At 44.2% G+C, this 6,736-nt stretch overlaps 1 non-coding gene across 1 annotated transcript; it reads left to right on the top strand.

The window, feature by feature from the left end:
- Window positions 1-5,810: 5,810 nt before the first annotated feature.
- On the top strand, window positions 5,811-5,970 carry LOC115072855. Its single transcript, XR_003851856.1, has one exon. It is a non-coding gene; the product is annotated as a U1 spliceosomal RNA (small nuclear RNA).
- Window positions 5,971-6,736: the final 766 nt, after the last annotated feature.

The following is a 6,736-nucleotide window of genomic DNA, read 5'->3' as shown; positions in this document are numbered from 1 at the left end:
CATCAGACAGTGACAGCAAGAGTGGCCAAGTTGTGGTGGCTAGAGTGTGAGGTAGCTGTTCTGCTTGTAGCTATAGTCAGGAAGCAGAAAGAAGTGAATTCTCAAGCTCAGTTCACATTCTCCTTTCCTTCAGTCTGAGCCCAGCCCATGAGATGGTACTGCCTACATTGGGGTGGGTCTTCACTACTCAGTTAGCCTCTCTGGAAATGACCTCATTTATATGCCCAGAGGTGAGTCTCCTAGGTGATCTTAAAATCCATTTAAGTTGGTGATGAAGATTAACCATTGTATCAGGCCTTCAGACCAAAGTAAAATTTTTTTGTTTGTTTGTTTGTTTGTCTATTTGTTTTGAGAAAAGGTCTCCTGTAGACCAGGCTGAACTTGAACTCCTGGTCTTCCTGCCTCTACCTTCCAACTCCCAACTGGGATTACAGGCATGCATTACCATGACCAGATTCAAATTTTTGACTCACCCTGGAAGACTTGTCTTCTCCATCCCAAATGGCCTCCTGAACCCTAGAGATGCTCATTTTAAAAGGCCTAGTGTTGGCCCCTGTCTGTCATACTTTAAATCATCAGAAAGTCCTACTAAACATACCTGGAATTCAATCACTTCTACTGACACACCACCCAAGGTAAGGTTCCAGTCTCTCTCACCTGCCACAGCACCAGAACCCAGTGCCATTACTACTTTCAGTCTTGTCCCTTGTATTATTTATTTTCCCCCTACCACAGTCCCCTTCCCCCCTTTTTTTTTGAGTCAAGGTCTCACTGTGTATTCCTGGCTAGCCTGGAACTTACTATGTAGACTAGGCAGGCCTTGAACCCGCAGAGCTCCATCTCTGCCTTTCAAGTGCTGGGATTAAAGGCAGATGCCACCATGTCCAGCCTACTGATTATTTATTGTCTGTCTTCAATTTAGAATATCTCCCTAATAGGCAGCCTCAAAGTGGTACCCATTATCCTCTGGTTTCTGGTGTTCATGCCCTTGCAGAACCCCTACCCTTGAGTGTGGGCTGGACTTTGTGATACACTTCCAAGCAAATAGAATATAGTAAAAAATGGGGCTAGAGAGATGGCTCAGTGGTTACAGTTAACAGCACTGGCTGCTTTTGCAGAGGACCCCAGTTCAGTTCCCAGCACCCACATGGTGAACAACCATCCCTTAACTCCAGTTTCAGGGTATCCAACACCTTCTTCTGACAGCCAAAGGCATTCACACATAGGTACACTTACATACATGCAGGCAAAACACTCATACATGTAAAATAAAAATAATTTTTAAAAATTTAAAATAATATAACAAAAGTAATGGGTGTCACTTCTGTGATTGTATCACTATAAGAAGGCTGACTTCTATCTATTCCTTCCCCATATCCCAGCCCTACCCCAGTAGAGAGGCCCACATTGTAACTGATGTTCTCCGCTATAAGCCCTGTGAGTGAGCTGGGGGCAGATCCTCCCCCAGGGAGCCTGTGATGACTACAGACCATCTGTTGCCTTAACTGCAGCCTTTTGAGAGGCTTCAAATCAGAGTCAACCATCTAGGCTACACCCAGGTTCCTAACCTGAAGAAACTGTGCGATGATCAACACATATCATGTTTCTGAGTTTGGGGATAATAATGTTACACAGCAATAGTTGGTTAAAATGAGGCCTAATAGGGCAGGAGTCCTGTTTGTCTTATTTGGCTTCCAGCACCTAGAACAGTACATGGCATACAGTAGGAGCAGTGTGGGATGAATGAATGAACTTCAGGAATTTTATGAGAAGGCTGCTCTGCCTTGCTCTGGATGGTATGGTGTGTATGAATCCTGAAACTCCTATAACACTTCATTGTCATTTGTGAAGCCAGTCAGAACAGAAGGCCAACACAGAGGGGGATGGAGAAAATGGCAAGACTGCAAAGCTAGAGTCCCATGAACATAGCTGCCTATCTGCAATTATTTTATTTTACTTTTTTTTACTTGAGTAAAGTTTAAGCTAATTTGGCTGGTTTTTCAATAAATTTGAAACTAAAATCATCCTATTATAGTTTTCATGCCATCCATCTCTCTTCTTTCTTTTCCCAAATCATTATTTGTTTCCTCTGCTTGCCCCTTATAAAAGAGTTCATAGGGTCTACCCAGTTTCCATACTTTTGCATTCCCCATTAGAAGAACCTGGTTCATTGGCCCAGTGAACCTAGATAAAAAGCCAGATCTCCAGCCTCCATTGAGGCTGTCCCTAAGTTCTGGTTGATGTAAAAGGCAGTTACGTGTTAAGTCTTTTGAGGAAAGATTTCCGTTTTTTGAAGATTTATTTTATTTTTTATTATGTGTAAATGTGTGGGCATATGCATATGTGAGTGCAGATGTTCTTGAAGTCCAGAAGAGGGTGTTATGATCCTCTGGAGCTAGAGTTAAAAGTGGTTGTGAGCTGCCTCACATAGGTGCTGGGAATCTAACTCAAGTCCTCTACAAGAGCAGTAAGTGCTCTTAACTGCTGAGCCATCTCTCCAGCCTCAAGAAAAACTTAAAAAGAAGGCTCACTTGGCTGACAAATTCCTCCTTCCTGTGACTTCTGTTTACCTGCTGTGGAAGTATGTTAATGGGACTTAAAGAAGCTATTTTACAAAACTGAACCAAATTTGAAGGTGGAGCGCACAAAGTACCTTAGTTACTTGTTTTGTTGCTGTGACAAGATACCTGACAGAAGCAACTTAAAGAAGGATGGGGTTATTTTGGCTCAAAGTTTGAGGATCAATGCATGGCCACAGAAGCAGGAGGAGGTGGCCACATTGGGTTGGTGATTAGGAAACACATGAATGCTAGTGTTCAGCTTTTTCTTCAGTTCAATACCCCGGCCGAAGTAATGGTGCTGCTCACATTTAACCCACCCTAGGAACTCCCTCACAGACATGCCTAGAAGTCTGTTTCATAGGTAATTCTAGATCCTGTCAGGTGACTATATTAAGGATCAAAGTATGTAGAAGAAACAAGCTTGAGTCTCTAATGAAACCAACTACAACCCCTGAAAGCCCCCTCTCTAATCTCCACACTGACAACAAAATAATCCTAACCTTGTTCCTTGCCCTCTATGTGATGTGTAGCTTACCACAGATCTAAGTGATGCTACCTCAGATGTGAAGCTCCCAGGGTCTTCTGTTTTCAAGACATAACCCTACCCTAGGCAATCTTATCTGCTCCCATGATGCACCATCTACACAAGAGTGACCCCCAACCTGATGCCTGAACCTGCTGCCTGTCTCCCAAGCTCCACACTCTGAGTCCCCAGTGACTCCAACATGTCTCCAACTGCATGTCCAGTTGGATGGCACTGAGAAGCATGTGTGGAAAAATCAAGATTCTAGAGCTGGGTAGACAGTTTCCAATCCTGATAACATTATTCTCTGAATAATAAATGGGTAAGCAGTAATGTCTCTGAGACTTAGTTTTTGTTTCTGTAAAATGGGCATATTGATACAACTTCATATGAGTATTATAACAAAAATTATGTGAAATGGTACCTGACATACAACCAGTGACAAATTCATTCATTTCTCCCCGCCCCCATCACCCAATACCTGCTGCCTTCTGTCTCTTCACCCCTTACGTAAATGGTTTTACCACTTGTGCAGTCTTCAGAGCTAGAACTCCTGGAATCCTCTTCAGTGTTTCTGTCATGGCCATCATTCCCTTATAATCAATCAGTGGCTAAGTTTGGCTGCATTTCTCCCAGAACTGTGACTGTGCTTCTCTGTCTATACTGCTAATCTCTTGTTTAAACTTTTTTTTTTTTGGTCTTTTTGAAGCAAGGTCTCCCTGTAAGCCCCAGCTGTCCTGGAACTTACTATGTAGACCAGGCTGGCCTTGAACTCACAGAGATCTGCCTGCCTCTGCCTCCCAAGTGCTGGGATTACAGGCATGTGCCACCATACCCGGCTCGTTTAAACTTTTTAAGTCCTTGTCTGACTTATTTCCATGACTAGCCACAGATTTTTGACAACTTAATTTCTTACTCCTATACCAGAATTGCCCCCTTTAAAAACATTGGGCATATGGACTGGCAAGATGATTCAGCTGTTAAGAGCACTGGCTGCTCTTTCAGAGGACCCAGGTTCAATTCCCAGCACCTACAGGGCAGCTAACAATCATCCATTGACACAGGTGCACTTACATACATGCAGGCACTACCCTTATACACATAAAATAAAAATAAATAATTTTTAAAAATTGGATATAATGGCACATGCCTGTAATCCCAGAACTTGAGAGGTAGAGGCATGAGGATCAGAAGTTCAAGGTCAGCCTGTGATACATGAGACTGTGTTTCTCACACACAAAAAGTCATGTCTCAATATAGTTTGTTGAACTTTCCTGACTTCTGTTGCCTACAAAGTACAATCCAAATTCCACAAATGGTCACCCAAGGCTGTCCCTTTGCAGCCTTTTCCTCCAGGTCCCCAGGGACTCACTATTCTTCAAACATATCAGACCCTTTCCCAACTGTCTTTGTGCTGATTAGAACATGTATGGTCTGTATCTATTATGTAACCTAATAATTGAAAGCTTAATTTGCTTTCTTCCCTTTATCCCCTTGCCTCATCCTTAAAGAAGCTGTTCTTAGTCTCAGAGAGGTTGGGCAGGTAGACAGCAGAGGTTTCTATAGACTTTTCCCTTTCTTGTTTCTCACCCAAGTTCCAAGCCCACAGAGGTAAAGGGAGCCTGCAGTGAGGGTGTCTCTGAGGAAACAACACTAAGGAGGGGTTTCCCCCAGAACAAGAGGTACCTAGGGCTGGAGAGGTGGCTCCACTGAAAAGCACTGACTGCTCTTGCAGAGGACCCAGGTTAGGTTCCCAGCAGTCACGTGGCAGCTAAAAACCATTCATAACTCCAGTTCCAGGGCTCTGATGCCCTCTTCTCCAAGGCACTGCATGCACATAGTGTAGTTATATACATGCAGGCAAAATACTCATACACATAAAACAACACACCAATACACACACACACACACACACACACACACACACACACACATGCACGAGCGCGTGCCTTGCACCTTTAGTCCCAGCAGGCAGATCTCTGTGAGGTTGAGGCCTGCCTGGCTGCCTGGCCTACAAAGCAAGTTCCAGGCCAGCTGGGGCTACAGGGAGACCCTATCTCAAAAAAAAAAAAAAAAAAAAAGTAAATATTTTTTTGAAGAAGAGGCACTTGAGCCTGGGAAAGGAAACATGTCTAAGTAGCATTACTGAAGGATCTTCTTGGAGCTTGGTGGGAATGCCTACAATAACTCAAGGAGATGTGATTCCACAACCAGGGCTCCTATGTCACAAAAAAAGCAGCTCAGAGGACTGAAGGGTCTTCAGCTTGAGTGCAAGGCACTAGAATTTTGGCACAGCCTTGGGTACAGAGGAAAGCCCCAGGAAGAACAAAGTTTGGATCTTCCCACAGCTGAGAGGGAAAATGAAATTGAAGGACACTGTGTTCCCCAAAGTTTGTGTGCTAGAAACTTAATCCCTCTAGCAACAGAGCTGTGAGACAGGACCTTTAAGAAGTGAGTAGGTGTAGCTGTGGTGGTGTGCTGAGCTTCTTACCTGCTGAGAAGCAGGCTTCCACTGGGTCTTAGTGAGCTACTGCTCTCCCCTGGGGTCCCTCTGCTCTTTTGCTCTCTTTCAGCTCCCGATTTCTAGTTCCCTGGATTTGTTGTCAGGGTTATTCTTTTCTTTACTTCCCTCACAACTTTGTCCTTATTCTCTAGACTTTGAGGTTTTTTTGCATTTGGCTCTGCTTGGTTTTGAAATCCTCTATTGTCAGATTAAAAAGTTTACTATCCTTCCCTGAGATCATCCAAGATCATAAAGATGGCTTTCTCAGGGCAAGGATCATCCATCCATTCCATTGTGGGAATGGTGGCTCCTATGATTTCCCCAAATGTGGGAAATTCAATTCATGTAATTTGTGGTACTGGAGGACTGTGCTAGCATTTCCGGGGTTGGGGAAGTTTTGCTACAGTCCTTATCCCAGTACACCCTAACTGGGTCAGTCTCTGAACTCCAAAGGCAGGGGAGACAGAATGTCATTCATCCTTCAAGACCCTGCTCCTAGGTCTTTGCCTGGGCGCTTTCCTGATCTCCTTCACCAGGCTCCTTCACAGGACTTACATTCCATCCTGTTTACAACTCTGCTTTTGCCACAGTCTATTATTATTTCTGTGTTCACATGGAGTTTTTTGTCTTGACTAAGAACAGCTTCAGGGCAGGACTAATGTCAGCTGTAGAAAAGGTATTCAAGGAACTGGAAAGAAGGCTCAGCGGTCAAGAGCACTGACTGCTCTTGAAGAGGACTGGGTTTGATTTCCAGCACCCACAAGGCGGCTACAAGCCGTCCTTAACTCCAGTTCCAGGGGAATCTGAAGCCCTCTTCCGACCTCTGCAGCATTGCATGATATGGGTGCACTCACATACATGCAGGCAATACACTCATGCACATAAAATAAAAATAAAATATTTTAAAAAAGAAAAGGTAGCTGGGCATGGTGGCTCACGCCTTTAATCCCAGCACTTGGGAGGCAGAGGCAGGCAGATCTCTGTGAGTACAAGGCCAGCCTGATCTACGTAGTGAGTTCCAGGACAGCTGGGGCTACAGGGAGACCCTGTCTCAAAAAGACCAAAAAAAAGAAAAGGTATTCAAAAATTGTTAAGCAGGGTGCAGAGGCTTTCATCTGTAACCCCAACAATGGGGAGGCTAACAGAGCA

Source organism: Nannospalax galili, unplaced genomic scaffold, assembly GCF_000622305.1.
Source record: "Nannospalax galili isolate Female #2095 unplaced genomic scaffold, S.galili_v1.0 scaffold183, whole genome shotgun sequence".
Taxonomy (NCBI): Eukaryota; Metazoa; Chordata; class Mammalia; order Rodentia; family Spalacidae; genus Nannospalax; species Nannospalax galili.
This window is presented reverse-complemented; position numbering and strand designations above follow the sequence as displayed.